General features: G+C 40.3%; 1 pseudogene; it reads left to right on the forward strand.

The window, feature by feature from the left end:
• Positions 1-753: 753 nt before the first annotated feature.
• On the forward strand, positions 754-26,851 carry LOC136764095 (ADP-ribosylation factor-like protein 13B pseudogene; annotated as a pseudogene).
• The last annotated feature ends 1,071 nt before the right edge of the window (positions 26,852-27,922 follow it).

Consider the following 27,922-nt stretch of genomic DNA (forward strand, 5'->3'; position numbering starts at 1 on the left):
TGATATCCGACATAATCTGCCCGTGTCGGCTCAGCTCCGTGATCAAAACGACATTGGAAATATATGGCGGCACATTGTAAATAGTAACTTTCCGAGCCGGGACTGCAAGCGGCAAGACAGACACCAGGACTGCATCGACAACTAAACCCTCCAGAACCACTCTCCGCACTAACGCTTCATTAGCAAGAAAAACAACAGATTTATTCATCCGAGATGCCGATTTAATATTCCCACACCCCACCACTTTCCCCAATTCAATGACGCATCTTTCTACTGGGACGATCGCATCCACAATAAGTTTAATGCCGTGACGGCGAGTCAGGTTACTAAACCCCAGTCTCCCCAACTCGGGTGTAGCCATGGCGATCGCTGACAAAAGTCTGCTTCCCTGCACAAACCCAAACAGTAATACACTTTTGTACCACCCAAACCAACACAAAGAAAGAAAAGGCAAGAAGGAGAGAAGAAAAAACGGGGAAAAACCCCACTCACTCACTCACTCACTCACTCACTCACTCAAGCTCTGCGCACTCCTCCACACTCCCGCCACACATGCACACTCCCGACAGACACCACGGTAGACAGACAGCAACAGACGATAGTCGATAGATAGATAGATTAATAGCATATTAAATAGCCTAATATTGTGTGACCTATAAGACATGGCGCCAAGACAACAGCAAGCCTACGCTCGCTGTCACAGTAAGACATCACTGAGAGTTTGGTCATGTGACTGAGCGAGATGCAGTGCCGATGAGGACAGCACTGCGTGGGTACAGCAGGTTGAAATACCACACGGCCTGTGAAACGGTCATCGGGGAATTCGGGGAAATGTATCCTGTCCTGGCAATGCTGGGAAAGATTGCCTGCACAATTCCTGCATCCAGTGTGCCTGCAGAGCGTGACAAGGTGACAAGGTTGATGAGAATTGCAAGTTGTGACAAGGGGTTGCATGGCTTCAACTTTGCACAAGCAGCGGAGCACTTCTATTCAATGAAGTCGCGCCGCAAATAAACGGGAATTTGACAAACGCAGAATTCGGACCGACCAGCCTATTATTTTTTAGACCTAATTTTGTCTTCATTTAGCTTATTTTCAAGTTATTTAATTTGACGGGCTTGGAATGCAAAGAGACGTACATTTAATGTAGGCTAATGTCTTTATTTTATTAACAATAGCAAGGCTATTGGTTTTATTTTATTGTTGTAGCCTATATGCTTGTGAAGAGTTCATTCTGCTGACTAAATAAAATACATTTGTTGGATCATAGTGTTTGTGTTTTATTGCTGTTTAAATGTAAGCTATTATATGGCTATTTAAAACATATGTCCGATAATTGTTCTATATGACCGGAATTCTGGAATGTTAATGGCCATGTTGCCCATAAAAAAAAAAAGGCTAGCACAAACTCTGCTTAGATCACGGTATTCAGATATGAATTCTGTGAGGGAAATTGCAAGAAAACTAATAGTTTTACCTAATGGAATACAATCCTCAATTAATAGATGCAGAGAAAGTGTCAGCTGTGTAAACAGAGGCAGAAAAAGGAACATGCATTACAACACCTTGAAGATCAAAGTACATTTATAAAGATACATGAAATGCATTCCATTTTCAGCTCTTTCGAATAAACAGTATTTGAGATGAAAATCAAATCAGAATTTTACAGTGCCATTAGTAAACACCAGCAGAACAGCTATTCATCGGGTAAATGAGATCAGCAATGCTGGACTTCAAGATTGTAATGTGTTCTTGACACAAAATAGCTTTTACTGGAATCCCATCCCTTTCCAGGGATTGGTAGTGGACAGCTCACAGTGGAATGTGTGTCCAGTGATGAGACAGGACAGACTTGTGCTACCCAGACAATTGGGCTGTGATTTGATCCAGCTTCTGAAGTATTATCTATACAGACTACTGCCTGTAGTGCTCAATAATTACTATACTACTACTACTACTACTACTACTACTACAACAATTTTACCCAGCATGTGTGCATTTACCTTTTACCCTCAGCCTGCTCCCGCTCCATTTCCAGGTGGGCCAGCAAGGACCTTGCCTTTTTCTGTCTCCTTAAGATTTCAGACCTATCCCCGTTGATCTCATTTAAAGAAGAAGAATTCTGGCATCTTGTAAGATGTTCCCTCATTCATGGATATATTCTGATGGCTCTTCTCAGTCTAGTGCCGAGAGAGAAAAAGATAAATTGAGCAAGAGATGCTGACAATTCAAGTCAAGCAGAAGGTAAAAGACAACACTTTAGGTAGTGGAACAGTGCCCATTATGTAGGCTACAGAAACCTGTTACTGAGCTTGTATTACCTTAGACTTGAAAGAGCAGTCAACCTCGAACCAGGAGCCTGGCCTTTTGGATAATTCTTTTGGATTCTTAACTTACTGACTGTGGCCCATTCATCTTTGGGATTCCCTTCATTGTCGTACACAGACCCTGTGCTAGTCTTTACTCTGACAGGATGAGCACCACATGCCTGCTTTAAGCTGCAAATAGCATTTCAAGCAGTTTTAACACCCCATTATGAGGCCTCATGTTAACAGTTCCTGAGAGGGGACAGCCTTGCAAACTGAAGTGTGTCTTAAGCACATGGACTTGTCGGGCTCAACAGTGTGGCAGGGTTTAATTGATTGTGCATGACAGTGATTAATGCATTAAATGGGCCAAACAATCTTGCAATAATAATTTTGCTCTTGGGACTTCTTTGCATTTTTGGTTTGGAACAACGCAAGACCGAGTTCTCGAATTGCATAATCTCTTAGTAGCTCATTCTTATGTGAGGTGGGATTGCATTGCACAATAATAATATCCCCTCTCAAACTCATTAGATAAGTATTTTCTGATTTACCATGCACAACGGAAGCTTCCCTGGAGACTCATTAGCCTGTCTCATTTATTTATTTATTTTCTACATTTTATTCCCCCAGTTTCTTAACTATGGAGCAAAAATGACATTTTACAGCCACGAGGGGATCTTTGCTGTTTTTCTAAGATGTCCCATGAGATCTGGAAGGCTCAACTGGCTGATTGGTGCAGTTGTCAATTATTTTCTTTGGAATTAATGCATCAGGTTTTCACATTTGGAAACTTGACTTGCAACCTTTGTATTCTTTATTTAACAATTTATTGCGAAAGCATTGTAAAGTTTTAGCAGTCATTATTATTTAGTTACTTTATCTTCATATGTCTTTTCAATGGTATTTTATTTTAAATCGGAATGCGAATATGATTAGTTTTGGTTTCTCTTGTTTGTAGAACTTAACTGTTACGGTCAGATGGAAAATGCAATTAAAATCCTAAAAAACAGCTTTGGTAAGCTTTGGTCCTGTCTTTTAGGTTAGCTTGTATGTACTGCTTAATAAATATTATAACAAACACAAAGTAAAAACTGCTTTACTGGTCAGACATGTTCCTTTTAGTTATTTATTGATTCCTACCAGTGAAGATTAAAGGAGTATTGTACTTGAACCATAACAATGCCATTTCCTGTACTGTTTCTTCAAGGGCAGGGAAGTTAAGATGGGCAGAATGTCAGCTAGATTAAAATGCTCCTTCTTTCAGAGGAGGGCAAGGACACTAAGAAGAGGGTGCATAATTGCAGTGCGACTACTAGTTCCTTATCATCTTCCTGCGTATTTGACATCTAATAGCTATCCTCGTCTCCCCTCTACAGTTCAGATTCTTTAAAGTGTGGCAGGGACTAGATTAATGGATGACTGATTACTGCAGAAGGATAACATTGCTGCAAAGGTAACTAGAAATATGAATAAATAAACTATATCCACGCATGCTCATTTCCCACTCCCTTCCCAGTAGGTATTCTTACACAAATGTCTATATAAATAGTTTAAGTTAATCCTGGACTTCAATTATTCTCCATTTAAAACTGCTATAATCAAACAGGGCAGACTGTAACATTATTGTGGCTGTGAGGCTGAAACCATTTTATTAGAATTGCTTTGTGCAGCTGCTTACCTTGTTGACTGACCATTCACAATTTATAACACTTCACATATGAGGTCCTCCAAAAACATACCTCAATAACTATAATATAATCCTGATTCAAAAATTCAGGAGATTCAGGTGAAGTCTGAATTTCTAAAAAACAATGTTTTATATAGAGAGGACAAAAGAAAAGGTAAGTATTGCATGTAGCACAAAAGTTATTTTAAATATTTAAATAGAAGGTCAGTCTTTCAAACAGCAAACACAACATTGTTCTTTCTAGCAGATACAGATACAATCTGCTCAACATAGCCAACAAAATCATTTCAGATTCTCAGACACAGAAAAATGTACATAAAAGCAACCCAAAAAATAAGCTTCTGCAGCTACTTCTATTCATTAGAAAGAAATGCCCAGAATCTAAAAAAGGATGTACACTTTGTCTGATCAGTGACAGGAATCATGAGTACCGGTTTGTAAGTTTGTTTCCGGTTAAGGGGAACTTTGCAATCCTGTCCGGTCTCAAAGTTGCCTGGTGACTATTATTGTTATTATTTATTAGTTGACACCATTTCCCAAGGTGAATTACAGTCACCAAATATACAGCTTTAAAAATAGAGCAAGAGCTATGAAATTACAATTTATTTCTTAGGCAGGGCAATTTAAAAAATGTGACAATATATCACATTATGTTTTACATACAATTTCCCATTTAAACATGTTCTTTTTTTACTGGAACAATCTAGGTGAGGTACCTTGCTGAAGGGAACAATGGCAGTGTCCCGAACCTAGGAATGATCCCACAACTTTCCACCCAGGAGGGAGCCCTGACCACTACTCCACTAGTAATATATTACTTCACTCCCAATAAGAGTAAAATGAACTTGGGGCAGATTAGCGGTAGTTTATCATGCCATATTATCATGCCATCTTTAAAGGCACACCGACCAATTGTTAAAACCCACTGGGAGCATTGAATTGGTCTCAGACCTCAGGACTACATGTTACAGGCTATATGATTCACCCTGCTTTCCTTGTGTGGATTTTAGCCGCATAAGCCAGGGTGCTGGATCCTGGTCCTCTAGGGCTGTATTGGCTTAAGGTATTCATTGTACGTCAACTCCTAACTGCCTAGTTCAACTGATCATTGGCTTAATTGGACAAATTTGACCACTTTCCTTATTATTAACTTATGGGTGATTGAAGGAAACCTATAAAACCTGCTGGACTGCAGCCTTCCAGGACCAGACATCAGCCAATTAGGAGTCGGTTCTTTGATATTTTGTTAATGTATATTATATTTTCATCTAAGGTGCTAGTGGCAGGTTTTATATTAGAATGGTAGAAAAGTAAGTATTCAGATTCACAATTATCCCAAGTCTGCCATAGTTAGAAAAGGATCTGCACATTCCTGTCAAGCTGAATGTTAACAGGAGATGCCTATACTTCAGTAGGGCTGCGTTTTTCATGAGAGCATGGATTCCATTTAAAGTCTTTCTCATGCAAACATTTATTTCAGTCGAGAACTTTAGGGCTTTAATAGCCTTCTTCATCTTCAATGACACCACAGCCAGCTAGAAGTGAACTGGGAATTTCGTGAAAAAGGACAATTATAGTACCCAAAGAAGTGCTTCCTTGCTGTGCTACTCTGCAGAAGAAAGTAGCAGTCCCTCTATCTGAAGAACTGCTAATGAAATGGCCCAAGAAGAGAAAACATCAAGCTTTATGTAAGGTACTCCTCCAGACTGCTGGAGTGTGTCTGAAGAAAGCTGGAGAACTGCCACAATAGCCACTCCTAGAGCTGTTGAACCTCTGATAGAAGAAGCAACAGTAATTAACACTTCTCCATAGGAAATCTCTCAACGTAGGGAATTAATCTATGTCTCACTCCAAGTAAATTAGGATTCTTGTCAAGTCTTGTTTGGCAGCCCTAATTTATTCTCCTTTAGTTGTCTGTGATAACGGGCAAAAACTAAGCCTGTTCTCCTCATTCGAGAACTGCAAATACGCACAATCAGTGTTTAGCATCTAGAGTCCATTTCACACTAGCATCCTCAACCCGTGTCAACCTGGTCACATGACATTACTGCGAAACAAAGACCACACCGACATCACTGTGAATCCTATTACAGTGATGACAATAAAAGTGCATGCCAACAGTAACAGCACCAGTCCTACAAAGAGCATCCCTGTCACAACGTATTATAGACCCAGCTACTTTATTTAAGCCTACTCTTTATTATTGGATAATATTGATAATAATACATTCTTGTTGAATTTGTGTCATGTTGGATGCTGTTTGTTTTGTTTTACAGAAGATGCTTTTAACCTGCATGTTGTGTTGCATAGCAAAGTGATATCTGGAGTAAGTACAATAAAAACATTACTGTTAAAAGAGTAGAATGTGAGTGTTTGAATACATTAAATAACCCTCAGGCTAGATTTTATCTATAACTTATCATGTTCACTATGAAGGCATCTTTTCTGCACACTTTTTCAATAAAGGCCTCAACATGCGCAATTGTTGTTCATTGCCATTTTCATTTCTAGTTACCGGATCCTCAGATTGGTTAAACCAATAACTGCTCAGGTGAATCAAACCTTTTTAAAAAGTAAAGAAAAAGAGTGCAATCAATATAACTCGCTTACACGTTCTGTGCATTCCTATATACATTTATATTGAGATTTTATACTGCCCCTCAAATAAATAAATAGATACAAACAGCCAGACACTAATCACCACTACATTGATCCAAAGTGTATGATACTGAAGTAAATAGAAAAAATCCACATCTTGTTCATTAAACAATCCTTATACATTTCTTTAATTTACTTGTATTCTTCCCGAAATAGAAAAAAAAAAAAACACATTACTTCTGGGGCAAAGACAAGAGAGAATTATAAGAAGTTTGTTTGGTGAATAATTATCCAGCTGCTACAACCACTTGTGTTTCGATATGACAGTAAAAAGAAGCTGCATTGAAATTAATTGAGCGATTTTTTAAATGTAATTTTTCAAGCATTATAATACTTTTTAATTTTAAAGTGAGCACTGAGGTTTATATATATATTTATATACATGCCCTGCATATATATTTATATTTAAAAACTGTGATTACTGCTAACAAGTGTATATGAATATAAAAGGTTTGTTTCAACCAAGCTGTAATTAGTTTAACTGTTCTGAGGATCAACTGAGATTTGCATTTCACTCGGCAAAGAGTTTGAAAAAGCAATTTAAAGACTAACAATCCAAAGTATAACATGGCTGAATAGGAATGTATTATTATTATTCAATAAAAATGAAAATATCGAGTTCTTGGGTCTTAAAGGGGTTAATGCAGTGTAATGGTTGGCGCAGGGATGGAGCTCTTACTTGGATAGGTGCTATGTGTTGCTAATTTACCCAGCTGGACTTTAAGCTTGCTTTGAGATACAGAAAAAGCCAGACTTCTGTCAAGTTATCCTGAAAGGTATCTGGTTAACTGGCAGATCAGAAGACTAAGGGCCGAATTAAAATCAAAACTCTGACCCACCCGCTAATAACAAACTACAAACCTGTACATCATAGTGGTTACATTTGTGATTAGAAGAAAGTGGCATCTAATTGAAAATGAAGCCACAACTGAGTACAGCAGTAGTTTTCTATTAGCGGATGGGTCAAAGTTAATAATGTACATTGTATAAAAATGTACCAGATTAATTAATCAGTCTTATTAAACAGTAAGAGAAATCTAGTTTTAGTTAGCTAAGGTTAGCAAACTTAGATATCAGTACTGTTATATTAACTATAGCTTCTTACTAAATAATGTTACTCTTCTGCCTTGAGTGATTCAGCATGTTATTCGTATGATGTATAAGTTATTTAAATGTAGCCTAAGTTATTTAAAGGTTGGTGCCTCCATGCAATTTTAAGTTATTCAAATCTAAATTAATTTTAAATTGTCAATGGCTTGGTGTTGCCACAATATACATCTATACGTTTTTAGTACATTTTCTTGTTATTTTCATTATTACTGTATCATAATCTTATTTTTTATTGGATGGGTTTGCGACACACACACAAATATGGAAATGAATCTTTCTCCACTTGGTTTTCACTTAAACTGAATTAAGGATGTCTGCAAAGAAATAAATAATAATAGCAATGATAATACTGTATGAGAGTCTCTGGTTTGCTCAGTCCTTGAATTGTTTACCTCAGTGAGTGAGTGACATCTACATTCGCCATCAATAAGAGCACAGTCCCATCAAGCTCCAGGCCTGGACATAGCAGTTCTAACCACTGGTACAGCTGTGACTGTGATGATGTTTCATATGGATTGAGTAACAGGAGGGGTTGGTTGACTCATATGAAAAAATAAAAGGGGAGAAAATATTCCCATCTTTTTTCAAAATACAGGAGACTAGTAATCCAAGGAAGAATTATACCATTATCTACAATTCTACAGACAATGTTGGAAATGGGTTGCAAATCCAAGGGTAATTTGTGTGAAATTCTGCTACCTGATGTTTTACAGCCAATTGGTCTCATGTTAGATGGTATGTTTGCAAATCAGGCAAAGCTTTATTGTAAACATGTTTTGTTCAAGAATTAATCCAATACACAATGAAGTCATATATGAAAGAAAAAAAACACTTATCATTGATTTGATTATGGCAGTGGTGGGTAACCTAAATTAAGCAATGGGCCGCAAGTCCAGGTGTCAAATAACTGCCTGTGCAACAAGACCCCTTTACCACAATTACAAGCCACAAATGCTACATTTAAAAAATAAAATAGCAATATCATGCAATAAATTCATATCAACAATCTATTAAAGAAGTAACACTGATACAAAATAAACAGTTGTCATACATATACTACTTTATTCTTAATTTATTTTTTGGGGGGTGGAAGTGGATGTACTTTGGGCTACATTAGGCCTGCAAACCACAGAGGGACATGGGGGGTTCAAAGTGGGGGGAGGTTAGCAGTGCATGCAGGTGGCAGGAGGGTGGATGCAGGGGTTCCATCTGTCCATAGTGTTTTGGATTATTCTGTATTGTAGATTGTGATTTGTTTTGTTGGCATGTTTGCTTAATTACCACAAAAAATAAATATAAATATTGTTTAAAGAAATTGCTGTTTAATCCTGAATTAATCATTGGCACCCTTGGCACTTAGTGAATTGAACAAACCAGACTATGGGCACTCCAGCCTAACAAAGGTTCGCCATCCCTGCTCTAGAACTGAGCTTCTGGACACGTGATTCAATTATGACCATCTAAGGCCTGATGCCCTGCCTTTTCCTTCAATTATGACATTAGCAGCAGCTTTAATCAGTGGATGATTAACAGCTTGAGTGCTGCCTCCGGTCCCAGTTATGACATCATAAGCGGCAGACGCGTCACATCCCCACATGCTACAGGGTCAGGACACACTTGCAAGTGCAACAGCGCCAGTGGATACACCGAGCTCAGGATTTGCATCATCCTTCCAGTTGTTTTCATTTGTATCACCCATCTCAGCGTGTAGAGGAGCGACTGGAGTAGCTAGCAGTCAGTGAAGAGTAGTCAGTGACATTTTCATTCAGTATGATGGTGAACTGTGGCAAATGGGTGAAACGGTTGTGCCAGCCGGCAAGGAAAGTGACCTTAGTGATGCTGGGTCTGGACAAAGCTGGGAAAACAGTGACTCTGAAAGGAATTTTGGGAGAAAATCCAGAAGACGTGGCCCCCACCGTGGGCTTCTCCAAAATCGACCTGAAGCAGGGGGACTCCGAGGTGACCATTTTTGACTTGGGTGGGGGCAAGTCGATCCGGGGCATCTGGCAAAATTACTACACCGAGTCGCACGGCGTGGTGTTCCTGGTGGACTCCAGCGATGTGGAACGCATGAGTGAGAGCAGGGACACCCTGGCCGAGGTCCTGAGACACCCGCGCATCGCCGGGAAGCCCGTGCTTGTCCTGGGCAACAAGCAGGACCGCGACGGGGCCTTGTACGAGGGAGAACTCGTCCAGTCTCTCTCCCTGGAGAAGCTAGTGGACAAGTGTCACTGTACAATCGAGACGTGCTGCGCTGTGATGGACAACAGCATGAATCGGGAGCACCCCGTCAAGAGGGGGCTGGGCTGGCTGCTCCGCATCATCCACTGCGAATACGCGGCCTTGAACGGAAGGACACGGCCGAGCAGAGGGCCCTGGAGGAGCAGGACAAGCGCGACAGAGCGGAGCGAGTGCGCCGGGTCCGAGAGGAGCGGGAGCGGAGAGAGAGGGAGGAGGCCGAGCGAGAGGGGAGGGCCGCGCCGGAGGAGCAGGCGGAGGACGAGGACGGCATCATATCCGATCCTTTCCAGCCCATCGCTGATGTCATCACTGGCAACGAGGCCAAGCAGAGGACGGAGGCCAAGGAGAGGAAACGGTGCAGGCGACGACAGTTCACCTGGCTCCCGGGCCGGCAGACGACGGGGGCAGAGGAGGGGAGCCGTGAGAAGGAGGACAAGCGGAGGAGAGAGGAGGAGAGGGAGAGGAAGCCGAGGCGGTTCCCCTGGCGCTGGGGCTGGCGCAGGACATGCCCAATGATGACGGGCGAGGCGGAGGAGAGCAGCCCCCGGGAGGCCGACAGCGCTGTGTACAGTAACTTCACAGCGACTGAGAGTAGACTACAGCAACACGCACCTAAACCAGACCCTGTGGCTGTACATTCAGGAACGTCATAGCATGCAATTATTACACATCAACATAAAGAAAGTCTGGAGCTCCGGTTCTGCACAAACTTGAGAAACAAACCCGGTTTTCACACAGCCGGCGTCTTACTCACGCAGGCGATGTCTATTTGGGTGCTTTATCGCCGGGAACAAAAACGCTCCTGCTGTTGTTTTGGGAGCCACACGGATCCTGTTCACAGCGCTTCTGAATCCGTGTGTAAAGTATAGCGCCAGTTCATGCGCGTTTCCCCACGACGTTTCCGTTTCGCTCTCCATCTTCCCCCTCACTTCCTGCTCTCGCTGCCACTTCCCGCCAACAAAACCTTGCATGTCTCTCTAGCTCCGCCGCCCGCCCTTTCACCCGCCAGGCACTCCGATATATATATCAGCATCAATTAAATAACACTTCCCACAGTGCTTCATTTAGTTATCCATCAGGAGCCCATCCGAACACTAGTCCAATTATGATTGCCAGGCTGCCCTACATGACCCCCTGGAAAATAAAACTGCAATCAAGTCCTGAAAAAACATCATTAAACATAGTTTTAAGTGTAATATGGATTTAGTGTTATTGGATTTAATAATATTCAGATTTACAAAGAGTATAACTAAAGTGCACATCCATCGCTTCCCTTTTGTATGCCAATATAAATATAATATGCAACAAATCGTGCATATGTGTATGTGTATCATATATGCAAGTTAATGTGTGTGTGTATAATATATATATATATATATATATATATATTACACAGTGTAAATAAGCATAGTGTGTTGTCAGTACTGAAGTGTTTTAGGCTTGGAACAATCCCTTCAAGTGTTGTCAGATCCAGATTTAAACACAGAATGCATTGTATCGATTTCACAATTTTTATATCACTGTTAAAAGATACCTACGTTACTATGTCCAAACAGAGGGGAATGTAGAGCAGAGTAGATTTTATTTAGATTGTTTTTGACATGCCCGGGTTAATTGCTGCATACAGTCTAGTCTTTCTACCACCGACCAATACATCTAACTTCTGTACATTGTGTGTTTTGTTTTTGTTCTGTGAAAAGTAGGTAGCCAATCTGGACATACAATCCCCGGATAGAGCACCATTATATCAGTGGCCCCAGGCAGCCCCTCCTCCGCCTCCCCATCAGCAGATTGCCGAATCTCTGCTCAAGCATCTCGGGCTCAGTCTACTGCACAATCTCGTGGCAGTGGAACGACAGCGACCTCCAGCACAGAGGTTACAGCTGAGTCGTGGGAGCTTGCAGATGTGGTCGTGCTGCTCCAGCTGTATAGTGAAGAGAGCAGACAGAGGGAAGAGGAAAGGCAAAGGAAGGAGGATGAGAAATTTGAATGGCTGCTGGCAGTGTTGCAAAGGCAGCATGACGAGAAGATGGAGTTAATGAAAGCATGTCTTAGACATTTTAAATAATAATAAGTAGTACACATTTATCCATTTGGTCATATATATTGCAGGTAACCAAGCGTACAATTTTATTGGGGAGCTGCACAACTTTTTTTTTTTTATCTTAATTCTGTTAGCTGTATATATTGTTTTAAATTGAAAACCTTTCCACCCTGTTTCTGATGAAGAGATTAAGGTTTTCATAGCCATTCAAATCCTCATGGGCATTAAACAAATCCCCATCATATCACGATCACTGGTCTTCCCATGAAGAGCGGAGAGAAAAATAGCGCAGGCTGCTCTGGCACTGATGCTGATGTCCCCATTGTCAATGCAAAATCCTGTTCAACCAGCAATTTCCACATGATAATTTCCTTTTTCTTAGGATGCGCATTATATCTATTTATTTATTCAATGGTAATTTAACACACACAGCCACTTATTATAAAGTCCTACCTTCTTGTCTGTCACTTATATTATTAAGTAATCTTATTCTGAAACAAAGCCATAACACGTTTGGAGCTGAAAATGTGTTAAAGGCCTTATTTATCTCCTACTGTTTTCAATATAATACTTTTATTTCATCATTGTAATGTGTGTTGGGGCAGATATTGCTCAGGCCTAGTATTATTATTTATTTTGTCTTATTTATTTCTTGGCCGATGCCCTTATCCAGTATTGTGTAAAGACCAAAAGCCAGCTGTTTCCTACAAAAACCTAGTTGGAGAGTATCAGAATGCCTCATTATAACGGACAGGAAACAGTATTGTTACTACCCAATAGGATCTGGCATGGCTGAGACTACTACCAGCATGGCCAATCTTTGCCATCCTACTCCAAATTGTGTTTGATTAATAATTGTTGTGTATCTGTTTGTTCACATTTCTGGAAAAGTAATGCTTTGAAGTTAAGTTCCCATATTGATGCTGACAGGACAAGTCCTCTCCCACATAAATACCCAATATGTTTTTCATTCAGGGCAATTAAAAACACCTATATGGTAGGCAAGTTGTAGTGAGGTAATCACACAGGGTGAACCCAGGACAATAGAATGAAAGAGCCCTGTGTTATCCCAGGCTTCTCTGGATGTGCAATAGGAAGTTGGGTCTCAGTCGTTCTCCTCGTTCCAGCTGGTCAGTCGGGACACCATGTGGCCTCCAGAGCGCCACTGCTCATTGAACCGGCTGCCCGGGTGGCCGAGTGTCAGCCTGAATTCCCCCAAACCCATCAGAAAAGACCAACCGGTGTTTCTAAATATAAATGCAGCTAGAACACTGCCTAAGACAAACAAATAAATGATACACAATAACAAATACCGAGATACAGACAGAACAAGAACTAAAAAAGAACTGTTCTGAACATTTACAACATGTTTGTTTCCTTTCAGTCTTTCCTCTCAGTTGGACAGATTCCTTTCTAAAACCTACAGTCATGTGTGGCTCTACACACAGAAGTTTATGTACATACAAATTACTTGGCTCTCAGTACAAGACTTGAAGATATCAATCTGGCCCCTCAGTCAAAACTGATATGTAGATAATTATGAATTAGACCCTAATAAAACACATAAGTGATGTGTCTAATGTAAAATGCAAATATGCTCAACAGACCCTGAAAGGGACTCATGGATCTGATGAGGCTGTATCATTGAAATGAATAAAAAATTCTGTAGTTATTGAATTTTACTTTAAAGCTTTTACAGCTCTGATGTCAGGTATGGTTGATCCCAAAATTATGACATTGCTAATACCTTTTGTTTTAATATTAATATGAATTAATATTCCACTTAGGCAATTAGTTAGGCAATGTACCCTGATTATATTAAAAAACAATATTTAATTTTTTACTGGCTGTTAGATATCACCTGTTGCAGGGCAGCACCACTCATCCCATTGGGATGGCTAATGGGAAAGAATGAGTTACAGTGGCAGTTTTAGGGTTAAATGTTAAATTATGGGATAATATCGAAATGTCCTTATAGCATATACCTGCATTTAAAATAACAAAACTGTTTTTATGTTCTGGTATGATTTGTATTTTGTATTACAGCTATTTAGAAATAAACAAATACATTTTGTCTCCAGGGGTGGGGACCTGGGTGGTCCACAGAAATGTTTGTACTGTATTTGGAAAACACTTAGTAGAATGGAATTGGCAGGAAATAGGTCACAAACGCTGTCATGTTCCTTAAATAACTGTAACAATACATATTATTGAATGTTATAGTATCCTGTATTAAAGTTTGTGTTGGAATTCTGGTATATTCTATGTGAATTTGAGGGAAAACATACAGTAAATTATATCAGTTGATCCTTCAGGGTGGAAGAAAATCAGGACAATAATTTCTTCTTGTGTACAAGACACTCAATTTGTAAGTTGAGTATTACATGTACACTTTCATGAATACTCACACATATAGGCCAGTGTGTTCCTAATCCAGAATGGTTTTATTAAATTACCCATAAATTTCCCTTATTATACCTCATTTTGCCCTTGCACAAAGGTGTGTTTTGTGTTGCAATGTTCAGGAATACGTACAAGAATCTGTCTAGAGAACAACAGTCAAGCATTGTAGTAAGTTTGAATTAATAATGACTTGTAAAATGCCTAGTGTCACTTCTGCTGTGTCCTTGGTGGTCATGTAAGAGGGACAATTGTGCATTTCAGAAGGAACCCTTCTTTCAGGATAGTTGGTGTTGGTAGTTGTGTGTCGTTTGTGCTTTCCCTGCCCCTGTGTTCTCTGATTCGGGAGAGATGTGTTTTAGCACACTGCCAACACTGAGATCAGCTGCAGCTAGCCAGCCCACATCAGCATTTCCAGTTGCAATATTTAGGTCTGTTTCAAGGCCCTCCAAGCAATGCAGTGGGAACAAACATGCAGAAGCGACTCCTTTACCAGAGACATTTCCTCTTGAATAAGTCACGGAAATCTGAAAAACCCTGTTGTGTAATACCAAGGCATAGAGCTGGGAATTTCAGCAGCCCTGCACCCCCCTTCCACAGGCTTTCCCTTTGGTGGTAACAGTAAATAATGGACCATGAAAAACAAAACAAAAAAATCCCCCATTACATTTTTCAGGAGAAAACATATGTTGCATTGTGTGTATTTCGTTGTTCTCCATGTGAACCTCTCTGGTAGTTTATTTTAAGGCTATTTTAAGTGACATTTCTCCCAAGTCAAACGTGCCCCTGAAAAGTATCTCGCAAAACCTTAATGATAAGAAAGAGAGTAATGTAGTGCATACTAATGGGCGTCGTGACACTGGACTGTAATAACTTGCTTCCAATGCCATTAGTAACCAAGTTAAAAATAACAAGAGATACATATTGATCAGGGACACATACAGCAGAGATTGAACAGGCTACAGTGGGGGAAAAAAGTATTTGATCCCCTGCTGATTTTGTACGTTTGCCCACTGACAAAGAAATGATCAGTCTATAATTTTAATGGTAGGTGTATTTTAACAGTGAGAGACAGAATAACAACAAAAAAATCCAGAAAAACGCATTTCAAAAAAGTTATTAATTGATTTGCATGTTAATGAGGGAAATAAGTATTTGACCCCTTCGACTCGTACTTGTACTTGGTGGCAAAACCCTTGTTGGCAATCACAGAGGTCAAATGTTTCTTGTAGTTGGCCACCAGATTTGCACACATCTCAGGAGGGATTTTGTCCCACTCCTCTTTGCAGATCCTCTCCAAGTCATTAAGGTTTCGAGGCTGACGTTTGGCAACTCGAACCTTCAGCTCCCTCCACAGATTTTCTATGGGATTAAGGTCTGGAGACTGGCTAGGCCACTCCAGGACCTTAATGTGCTTCTTCTTGAGCCACTCCTTTGTTGCCTTGGCTGTGTATTTTGGGTCATTGTCATGCTGGAATACCCATCCACGACCCATTTTCAATGCCCTGGCTGAGGGAAGGAGCTTCTCACCCACGATTTGACGGTACATGGCCCCGTCCATCGTCCCTTTGATGCGGTGCAGTTGTCCTGTCCCCTTAGCAGAAAAACACCCCCAAAGCATAATGTTTCCACCTCCATGTTTGTCGGTGGGGATGGTGTTCTTGGGGTCATTCCTCCTCCTCCAAACACGGTGAGTTGAGTTGATGCCAAAGAGCTCGATTTTGGTCTCATCTGACCACAACATTCAGATGTTCATTGGCAAACTTCAGACAGGCCTGTACATGTGCTTTATTGAGCAGGGGGACCTTGCGAGCGCTGCAGGATTTCAGTCCTTCATGGCGTAGTGTGTTACCAATTGTTTTCTTGGGGACTATGGTCCCAGCTGCCTTGAGATCATTAACAAGATCCTCCCGTGTACTTCTGGGCTGATTCCTCACCGTTCTCATGATCATTGAAACTCCACGAGGTGAGATCTTGCATGGAGCCCCAGACCGAGGGAGACTGACAGTTATTTTGTGTTTCTTCCATTTGCGAATAATCGCACCAACTGTTGTCACCTTCTCACCAAGCTGCTTGGCGATGGTCTTGTAGCCCATTCCAGCCTTGTGTAGGTCTACAATCTTGTCCCTGACATCCTTGGACAGCTCTTTGGTCTTGGCCATGATGGAGAGTTTGGAATTTGATTGATTGATTGCTTCTGTGGACAGGTGTCTTTTATACAGGTAACGAGCTGAGATTAGGAGCACTCCCTTTAAGAGTGTGCTCCTAATCTCAGCTCGTTACCTGTATAAAAGACACCTGGGAGCCAGAATTCTTGCTGATTGATAGGGGATCAAATACTTATTTCCCTCATTAACATGCAAATCAATTTATAACTTCTTTGAAATGCGTTTTTCTGGATTTTTTTGTTGTTATTCTGTCTCTCACTGTTAAAATACACCTACCATTAAAATTATAGACTGATCATTTCTTTGTCAGTGGGAAAACGTACAAAATCAGCAGGGGATCAAATACTTTTTTCCCTCACTGTATGTAATGGAAATAAATGCAGTATAAAAACCCAAGGAAAACGGAGATGAGATGAATCACACATTAAACTTCAATCTGCAAATAACTGAGACCCAGCGAAGGGCAGTGGTCATGGATGATCAACACTCTTGAGCAAACAAAGCAAAAAGATCAATATGACTTCTTCTCTGTGCATCTCTAGGTAGGATTAGACTTGTATTTTATAAAGGCAAATGCTGATGTTGTTGTTGGAGTATAAATACATAATTGTATGCTCTGGGTCAACATTGACAGCTCTAGGATATGTTATATGTAACACCCATGCATTTCACTGCTCCTTTGAACTGTAGTTCAATTCATAAACTTTCAATCCAGTTAAATCAATCTTATTATTAATTCAGCAAAGCATTACATTCTGTGATATTAGAAAATACCTCTCAATTATTAGAAAACAGTTTTTATGCTGTTATTATCCAGATCAGTTACATCCCTGTATTACTATACTATAATGTGACAGCTCCAAACAATGCAACAATTACTTTAATTACTGTAATAAAAAATAATAATCCTCTCAAATGAAAACTTTCTCAGCAATAAAAATTGCTCATGAAACAAACAGAAAATTCGAAGAATGCAAGATAAATACAATAAACAAAACACATGTAAATGGCCAAGCTGACAAAAGTCCAACAGTCAACTGTACACAGATATAAAGTAGTAAAGGTAAGCTCCACTTCTTAGGTTAAAAAAACTAAATACAGCTTACACAGAAGGTAGTACAAACACATTCCACCTCCAAAGCGTCTTAGTAACAGCAACTTTTCATATCCTCGAACTAGGGTCTACTAAGGAAGACCAAGAGCAAAGAGAGGAGAGGTGGGTACACACTTAACACTATGAAACTGAAACCTTTTTTGTGTTTTATAATTCAGTATGTTATGTATATACACAATTGTATACTTCCTATGATAACATCTCAATCAACATACAAAGATTTATGATAAACACATTCAAGTTACACCTAGATATAAGCTAGAATGTGACCCAATGCATCGGCTACAGAATGTCATTACAGCCCCCCCCACATAATTTGCAACTATTTGTCATATATATTGCACACATGCAGTACTGTGCAAAAGTTTTAAGCAGCTCTGAAAAAATGCTGTAAAGTAAGAATGCTTTCAAAAAAAGACATGTTAATACAGACGTGCTCAAATTTGTTGGTACCCTTACAGCTCATTGAAATAATGCTAATAATTCCTCCTGAAAAGTGATGAAATTAAAAGCTATTGCATTATGTATGCTTGCATGTCTTTGGTATGTCATAGAATAAAGCAAAGAAGCTGTGAAAAGAGATAAATTATTGCTCATTCTACAAAGATATTCTAAAATGGCCTGGACACATTTGTTGGTACCCCTTAGAAAAGATCATAAATAATTGGATTATAGTGATATTCCAAACTAATTCATTTTTTTAATTAGTATCACACATGTCTCAAATCTTGTAATCAGTCATTCAGTCTAGTTAAATGGAGGAAAGTAGTCACTGTGCCGTTTGGTATCATTGTGTGCACCACACTGAATATGGACTAGAGAAAGCAAAGGAGAGAGTTGTCTGAGGAGATCAGAAAGAAAATAACAGACAAGCATGGTAAAGGTAAAGGCTACAAGACCATCTCCAAGCAGCTTCATATTCCTGTGACAACAGTTGCAAATATTATTCAGAAGTTCAAGGTCCATGGAACTGAGCCAACCTCCCAGGGCACGGCCGCAAGAGGAACATCGACCCCAGATTGAACAGAAGGATAGTGCAAATGGCACCCATCAAACCTGAGAGCTGGAGCAGTTTGCTCAGGAAGATTGGGCCAAACTACCTGTTAACAGGTGCAGAAGTCTCATTGAGAGCTACAGAAAATGTTTGATTGCAGTGATTTGCCTCTAAAGGTTGTGCAACAAAATATTAGGTTGAGGGTCCCATCATTTTTGTCCATGCCATTTTCATTTGTTTTATTTACAATATTATGTTGAAAAACTAAATCAAAAGCAGTCTGATTTCTATTAAATATGGAATAAACACTGGTGGATGCCAATTACTTTTGTCAGTTTCAAGTTATTTCAGTGGAAATTGTGCATTCTTTGTTTGTTTGTGGAGGGGTGAAGAACCCACTCTTGATGTACAGAGGATAAAGTATTTATTTAACATGCCTGGCCTGAAAGGCCCTGACATGGAAGCTCTCCACATGAGCGGAGTCTCTCTTGGATATACTGGGAGAGGTCCGGTCCTGTGGTCATCATAGCAACTGGCTCTGTTGATATATTGGTTTTTCAAACATTAATATAAAACATTAATACTGGCTCAAGGGGTACCAACAAATTTGAGCATGTCTGTAGATTATTTTTATCAATTAACTAAATGCGAAGTGAGTGAACAGGAGAAAAATCTAAATCAAATCCATACTTGGTGTGACTACACTTTGCCTTCAAAACAACATAAATTCTTTTAAATACACTTTCACAAAAGTCAGGGATTTTGTAGGTATATAGTCTGGTGTATGATTAAACAATTATACCAAACAGGTGTTAATGATGGGCAGCATGGTGGCGTGGTGGTTAGCGCTGCTCCCTCACAGCTCTAGGGGTCCTGGGTTTGAGTCTTGGCTCAGGGTGCCTGTCTGTGTGGAGTTTGCATGTTCTCCCTGTGTCTGTGTGGGTTTCCTCCCACTGTCCAAAGACATGCAGGTTAGGTTAATTGGCCACTCTAAATTCCCCAGTAGGTATGTGTGTTGCCCAGCGATGGCCTGGTATCCCGTCCTGGGTGTATTCCTGCCTTGTGCCCTATGCCTGCCGGGATTGGCTCTGGTGTCCCTGTGACCCTTACCAGGATAAGCGGTTTTGAAAATGGATGGAGGTGCTAATGATCATCAATTCAATATGTAGGTTGAAACACAATCATTAACTAAAACAGTAACAGCTGTGTAGGAGGAATAAAACTGGGTGAGGAACAGCCAAACTCAGCTAACAAGGTGAGGTTGCTGAAGATAAGTCATACACCATGGCAACGCTGAGCACAGCAGCAAGACACAAGGTAGTTATACTGCATCTGCAAGGTCTCTCCCCGGCAGAAACTTCAAGGCAGATGGGGGTTTTCAGATGAAGAAGCAAAAAGAATTGGGCAACGTTGAGGACTGTAGATGCAGTAGTCAGCCAAGAAAACTTACTGCAGCAGATGAAAGACACATCATGCTTACTTCCCTTCGCATATTAATAAATATAAATAATATTACTCTATCTGGGCTTAGTTAAAACTTCAACTCTTTGCCTTAAGGGAGCCAGTTAAAACAAATGTGATGTGATGAATGCTGACACAAGCAGTGCATGTAATATTCAAAATGTAAAAAATGAGCAAAGGAAGAATAAAAACATACATCTGTGTGGTTCCCAGAAAATGGATTACCCAATGATTATTATCCATGGGATAGATTCATAAAGTAGAAGTACATGCATACAGAACAAAATGTGAAAACTGTATTAGCTTTTTACATTTTTTGTATATATTTTTTGCAGGGAAAGCTTTAATGGTAGTTTCATTATTGTGGCAAGGAGTAGAACCATACACTTCTACTTCTAGGTCTACTCTACAATCAATCAATCAATCAATCAATCAATCAATTTCAGTGTATTGTAGTGCCCCATATACGTCTCAGGGTGCTGCACAATTTAAAAACAGCACCACATAAAAAGTGAGTAACATATTAAGTATACAAAAATTGTACTCCTTATTAAGAGATATACAATGATCAGTCTCTTAAATTGGTCTTGAATTTAGTTGCAGTGTTTTTTTTGAGTCCGTGTGTCAGCACTTTTACAAAAGGCTTCCCATTTGAAACAAGACTCCACCCTGTGCACAGCAGCAGAGGGACACAGTTGTTTTAGTAGGAGGGGTGTCAGTTTGACTCCAGTGTGTATATTGTGCAGTGCTATTTAGATTTCAATTTTCAGGAATTTCAGGAGTGGCAGGTAACCAGAAAGAGGTGGGCTTGAAATAGGATGATGTTCTTTCTTTCAGAAAAATCACTTTAAATATGCTGAAGGGGGAATTCATTATTATTATTATGATTTATTTGTTTTTGAATTGGCAGTTTCTAGAATCTTTTTGAATTTTGAAATTATGACAGAAATGTAATTTAAGTTGAATTAAGTTAAGATACTCTTCTATCGTTTACACACCAGCAAGATAATAGCTACAATCAATGCCAATGTGTTCTGTGTGGACATTTGCGGTTTATTTTACCCTTCCAACTTCCAACTTCCAGCTATAAAGAAGTCCTGACGAAGGTGTGAGCAGCAGCGAAACATAGATTTTTTTCTATTCAGATGACTTTCTAAACAAAGCAACTGGCTTAATTATTTTTTGATGAACTGGTATAATAATAAATATAGACAGTTGGTCCTCCATGCACGTTGTTCCAATTGACGTCTTTTCGAAAGAACATCGCTGTTGGATTACGGCACAGTTGAAAGGGAGAAATCGACTCCCTCAACAGATAGTCAAGGAACACTCAGGGCCCAATTTAATTAGAAAAATAATAAAGCTTATAGTTTATTCAACTATAATAAATTGCTCCAGAGATAGCCAGTCAGGAAACCTCGTCTAAAGTTTTTCTAATTAATATAATATAGAAGATTACTCATTTGGTTGCTAAGCAACTATATTGATGTCAGTTAGAACATAAGAAAGTTAACAAACGAGAGGAGGCCATTCGACCCATCGTGCTGGTTTAGTGTCCATTAATACCTGAGTGATCCAAGGAAACTATCCAGTCTATTTTTAAATGTTCCCAAATTTTCAGCTTCTACCACATCGCTGGGGAGTTTGTTCCAGATTGTGACAACTCTCTGTGTGAAGAAGTGTCTCCTGTTTTCCATCTTTATTGCCTTGAAGCCCAATTTCCATTTGTGTCCCCGGGTCCGTGTGTCCCTGCTAATCTGGAAAAGCTCCTCTGGTTTGATGTGGTCGATGCCTTTCATGATTTTGAAGACTTGAATCAAGTCCCCATGTAGTCTCATCTGTTCCAGGGTGAAAAGGTTCAGTTCCTCAGTCTCTCAGTAGGACATTCCCTTCAGACCTGGAATAAGTCTGGTTGCTCTCCTCTGAACTGCCTCTAGAGCAGCGATATCTTTCTTGAAGTGTGGACCCCAGAACTGTCCACAGTATCCAGATGAGCTCTAACTAGTGCATTGCACAGTCTGAACATTACTGCCCTTGTTCTCTATTCTACACTTTTGACAATATACCCTAACACTCTGTTTGCCTTTTTTATTGCTTCCCCACATTGTTTGGATGGAGAAAGTGAGGAGTCCACATAGACTCCTAGGTCTTTCTCATGCGATACTTCATCTAGTTCTATTCCTCCCATAGTGTATTTGTCCACATTGAATTTCATCTGCCAGGTGTCAGCCCACAACTGAATATTATCTAAATCCCTTTGAATAGCCTGTGCTGCCGAGATTATATCTGCTGAGCCACCTATTTTAGCATCATCTGCAAATTTGACAAGTTTTCTAACTATCCCAGAGTCCAGATCATTAATATAGATTAAAAAAGCAAAGGCCCTAGTACTGATCCCTGTGGAACTCCACTAACAACCTAACTCCAGTTAGAAGCAACTCCTCTAATCGACACCCTCTGTTTCCTATACATCAACCAGTTCATAATCCATCTACTTACATTACCCTGAATGCCTACAGCTTCCAATTTGAGGATCAGTCTTTGGTGTGGAACCTTATTAAAGCTTCCTGAAAATCTAAGTATATCATATCATATGCTTTCACATGATCTACAGCTGCCGTTGCATGTTCAAATAATTCTAATAAATTAGTAAGACATGATCTGCCTCGTCTAAACCCATGTTGACTATCTCCAATAATATGGTTTTCATCAAGATGCTCCTCTTTCTCCTCTAATATTTTTTTCCAACATTTTACAGGTGATGCAGGTGAGACTGATTGGTCTGTAATTTCTTGGCTCAGTTTTGTCCCCTTTCTTGTGGATTGGTATGAGATTTGCTGTCTTCCAGTCAGTTGGCACATCCCCTGTTCTAAGTGTCATTTGGAATATTTGAGTTAGCGGCCTATAAATTATTTCCCTAATTTCTTTAAGTACCATTGGAAATATCCCATCTGGCCCAGGTGATTTGTTTGTTTTTAATTCTGCTAGTCCCTTTAGTACCTCCTCCTCATTTATCCAGGTTTCACTGGACTGATTGTTAACCTGTGGCATGTTATCAATTTTTTATTTTGTGAAAACCTCTGTGAAATACTAATTTAGAACTTTTGACACATCTTGTTCGTTTTCCATGATACTTCCATTTGTGCCCTTTATCTGTTTCACTTCCTCCTTTATTGTCCTCTTGCTGTTGTAATATTGAAAAAAGCTCTTTGCATTAGTTTTAGCTCCTAAAAGAGCTATGTTTCTTTCTATTTCCCTCTTTGCTTTCCTGATCTCTTTCTTAAGGTCTCTTTGCAGCTCAACATATTCTATGTATTTTGTTTTGTCTCCATCCCTTTTGTATGCGCTATACAACATTTTCATTCTCTTGATATTTTTTGCATTCTTCTATTAAACCATTTTGGGCAATGTTTGTTGGTCCTCAATTTGCTATGTTTTGGTACAAATTTCTCCTGAGCCTCAAGTAGTATAATCTTAAAATATACCCATCAATTTTCAACTGAATCTGTATCCAGTGTGCTCCAGTCTAACTGTTCTAAGTGCTGCCTCATGCCTTCAAGATTTGCTTTTCTAAAATTGTAGACCATTGTTTTAGACTTGGTCCTTGATTTTTGAAAGAATGCCTCAAAGCTAACCATATTGTGATCACAGTTTGCCATTGGTTCTCTAACTAGTGTCCCTCTGACTCTATCTTGGTCATTTGAAAAGATCAAGTCAATGCATGCACTCTTCCTGATTGGTTCCCTGACAAAGTCCCGAGAAACTGCTGATTTCCAATGAACATGATGTCATTCCAGATGTTCTGCGTGTGCGTCACTGCCAACGCCCCTTTAGCTATTTCCATAACCGGTGGAGTTCTAGAATCGGGGGAAAGGAATAGCCAGTTTATATGTGATGGCAAACTAATTAGAAGTGCTTACAGTGGAGTCGACAGTCAACATGTGGGCAAACAATCTCGCCCGCCCCCGATTTTCTCTAATATTTATTAATGTATCAGCAGACGCCATCATCCAGAGTGACCTACAGTTTACACAAACATTTCACAAAGTACAAAGTGCAGTAATAAGAACCAGTACGACATACAATAAGCAACCCCCAGCAGACTGAGGATCATTGGGTGTCCAACGACACAAGGTTACAAATGTTTTGCAATTGAATGTAACTTTCACTTTTTCAAAAGTAACTCTATCCCTTTATGTGAATAAAATTACAAATTAAACAGTACTGTAACATTAAACCTTTGTAATTGTTAGGCCTACAGCTTAAATGTGAGTGTCATGTGCCCAGAAACCATGTGACAACCAATGTTAGAAGCTGCCTATTGAAGTTGCACTTTGCTTAAAATACATGATTTCCAGTAAATAGTTTTCATTACAGTCTTGTAACAAGGGAATTGCTTCATTCCCATACAAACATTCAGACAAAGATAACCACCCACAACTGATTTCCAAGATGTTGGCATCCAAAGGAACAATAGGAGGAAATGGTCATGAGAATTGTTCCTTGCTAAGACTACTTCCGTTAATTATTGGAGGAGAAGTTCCAGAAGTTGATAAATCTTGGGAAATTCTAATGGATCTAAAAGAGATAGTTGAACTTGCATCATCGCCTAGGTTCACGGATGAAACTATCCAGTACTTGGAATGCAAAATCTCTGATCACAAACAACTGCTGAAATAAGTCTTTCCTGACTTTAGATTACGTCCAAAGCACCACTATATTGAACACTACCCTCACTACTACTAGGACAATGCGCTTTGAAGGAAAACATACATTTTTCAAAAAAGTTGTTCTTGAAATTCTCAAAATGTTAAGAACATATTAAAGACTCTAGCAACGAGACACCAGAAAATGATTGCATTCCACCTCAGCTCACCATCTTTCTTCAGACCAGCAGTGCAAGCTTCTAACATCACTGCAGTATACACCGATCAGCCATAACACTATGACCACTGACAGGTGAATGAATAAAACTGATAATCTTGTTATCATGGCATCTGTCAGTGGGTGGGATATATTACGCAGCAAGTGAACATTTTGTCCTCAAAGTTGATGTGTTAGAAGTAGGAAAAATGGGCAAGTATAATGATCTGAGCGACTTTGACAAGGGCCAAATTGTGATGGCTAGACAACTGGGTCAGAGCATCTCCAAAAATGCAGCCCTTGTGGGGTGATCCCAGTCTGCAATGGTCAGTACCTAACAAAAGTGGTCCAAGGAAGGAAAAACGGAGAACCGGCGACAGGGTCATGGGCGGCCATGGCTCATTGATGCACATGGGGAGTGAAGGCTGGCTCGTGTGGTCCAATCCAAGAGACGAGCTACTGTAGCTCAAACATAGCCACATAGCCGCAGACCAGTCAGGGTGCCCATGCTGACCCCTGTTCACTGCCAAAAAGCACCTACAATGGGCATGTGAGCATCTGAACTGGACCACGGAGCAATGGAAGAAGGTGGCCTAGTCTGATGAATCACGTTTTTTTTTACATCATGTGGATGGCCAGGTGCGTGTGCGTCGCTTACCTGGAGAACACATGGCACCAGGATGCACTATGGGAAGAAGCCAAGCCGGCTTAAGCAGAAACACATTAAAACACAGAAATACATAATAAAACTGTGACAGTGCTAATAATCATGCAACATATCACGGAGAGAAAAATATAAAGGAATAAAAATCTATCAAGCAATAAGAAACTTATAATTATAATGAGAATTATCCAGTGTAAGGAGAATTATTCAGCATACCACACTCTCCCCCTCAAAATAAGATGTCGTCCCAACATCAAATTGCTTAGTCAGTAACAGTAATACTCACTTTACAGTATTTCAAGTCTTTGAACTTTACCCAGCAGTTGTTGTCTACAACATCTGATATTACAGCACTGTCATCAACATTTTCCTTGTACAACTTTAGATGCAAAGTGTGGGTAGTGGTTATCACCCACCATCTGCACATTGTACCATGATGGGGTCCCAAGATTGTCATATGTAAACTTATTTTTTGGCCGTCGCTTCCTCCTGATGAACTGGTACCTGTTTTCCTCCTCTGAGGTCCTGTTCCTGGACCCAAGCGCTTCAGTTGTTTCATTAACAGGCAAGTATCGTTCCATTGGGTCAGTAGTTGGTTCATTTTCATGAAGTTCTTGTCTTATGGCCGTTGTATGGGCAGGTTCTAGAAGATCCATCTCTGACTCGGCTGAAGGTGACTGTGGCCTTGGTTCCGACACTGTCGAGCTAGATCGAGGCCCACAAGGTACTAACTGTGGTGGTAACATATCTCTTTTTCCTAGGAGATCACTGCTTTCTAGTGATCTTCTCTGATAAGGCTCCACTTGAAAGTAGTGCTCATCCTCTTCGCTTGCACTATCACACTCTGGCTCACATTCAATCCCCCTGTTGGGCCGAGTTCTGCTGTTTCTTGGTTGATGTCCTTGCTTTGGTTTGGTACTTTGAGTTGATGTGGTGTTAAGAGGTAAATGGTCACATGGATGGAGAAGATTGCGATGTAAAACTCTTTACTCTGCTCAGGTTTTACTTCGTAGATTGGTCCATCATCTGCCACCTGGAGTGTGACAACGTGAACTTCATCCTCCCAGTAATTCTGCAGTTTCCCGGGCCCACCTCTTGGAGTCAGATTTTTCACGAGGACCCTGCTTCCCAGGAATAGGTCAGTGCACCTCACTTTTTGGTCGTAATTCCTTTTGTTCCATTCAGCAGACTTGGTTGCCTGTTCTCTCGCTATCTCACAAGCTTCTTGCATCCCTTTCGTCCATCGTTCCATGTACTCACTATAACTCTGAGAGTTGTTTTCTGAGTTTAGCCCAAAGAGAGCATCGATGGGCAGCTTTGGTGAGCGGCTGAACAGCAGATGGAAAGGTGAAAAGCCAGTCACGTCACATCTAGTACAGTTGTATGCAAATATTAATTTGTTGAGTGCATTCTTCCAATCAGATTTTTGTCTTTCAGTCAGGGTTTTCAGCATCTGCAGTAATGTCTGGTTAAATCTTTCCACCTGCCCATTCCCTTGGGGGTGGTAGGGGGTGGTCCTTGACGCCACTGTACTTTTCAAGTTGGGTAAGCAGATGATTTTCGAATTCTCCCCCTTGGTCGTGGTGAATTCTGGATGGAAACCCAAACTTGAGGGCGAAATCATTGAATAACCGGTCAGCCACCGTTTTTGCTGATTTTGAGGTTGTGGCATAGGCCTGTGCAAACCGGGTGAAGTGGTCAACGATTACCAAAATGTACTCGTAGTCCCCCTTGCATTTGTCCAGATGAAGAAAGTCAATGTACACTAATTTGAATGGGTGGGTCGTTTTGATGCTTTTAAAGGGCGCTCTTGTGTCACGGCATGTTTTTTTTTGTTTGATGCAGGAGCAGGTTCTCAGGGCATAGTTTTCAATGTCTTTCTGCATGTAGGGCCAGAAGAACCGATCCCTAAGGAGGCTCGTGGTGCGGTCGAGGCCCTCATGACCCATCTCATTATGCAGTTCCCTTAGAACAGTTCTTTTGAATTGAGTTGGTAATAGCAGCTGTGTCCTTTGAGATGTGTGGTGTAACAGAATGCCATGTTCATCCAGTTTCAGCTGATCTCATTCTCTCAGAAGAACTTTGGATAGAGAGTTGACAGAGCGCCACTGCTGAGGGGGCCTAGATCCTGTTTGTAAGTGCTCAACGATTACTCTAATGTCCTTGTCATTCTTTTGTGCTTGTCTAATTTCTTCTTTTGACAGGGGTT

This window comes from Amia ocellicauda, chromosome 12 (genome assembly GCF_036373705.1).
Source record: "Amia ocellicauda isolate fAmiCal2 chromosome 12, fAmiCal2.hap1, whole genome shotgun sequence".
NCBI classification, from domain to species: domain Eukaryota; kingdom Metazoa; phylum Chordata; class Actinopteri; order Amiiformes; family Amiidae; genus Amia; species Amia ocellicauda.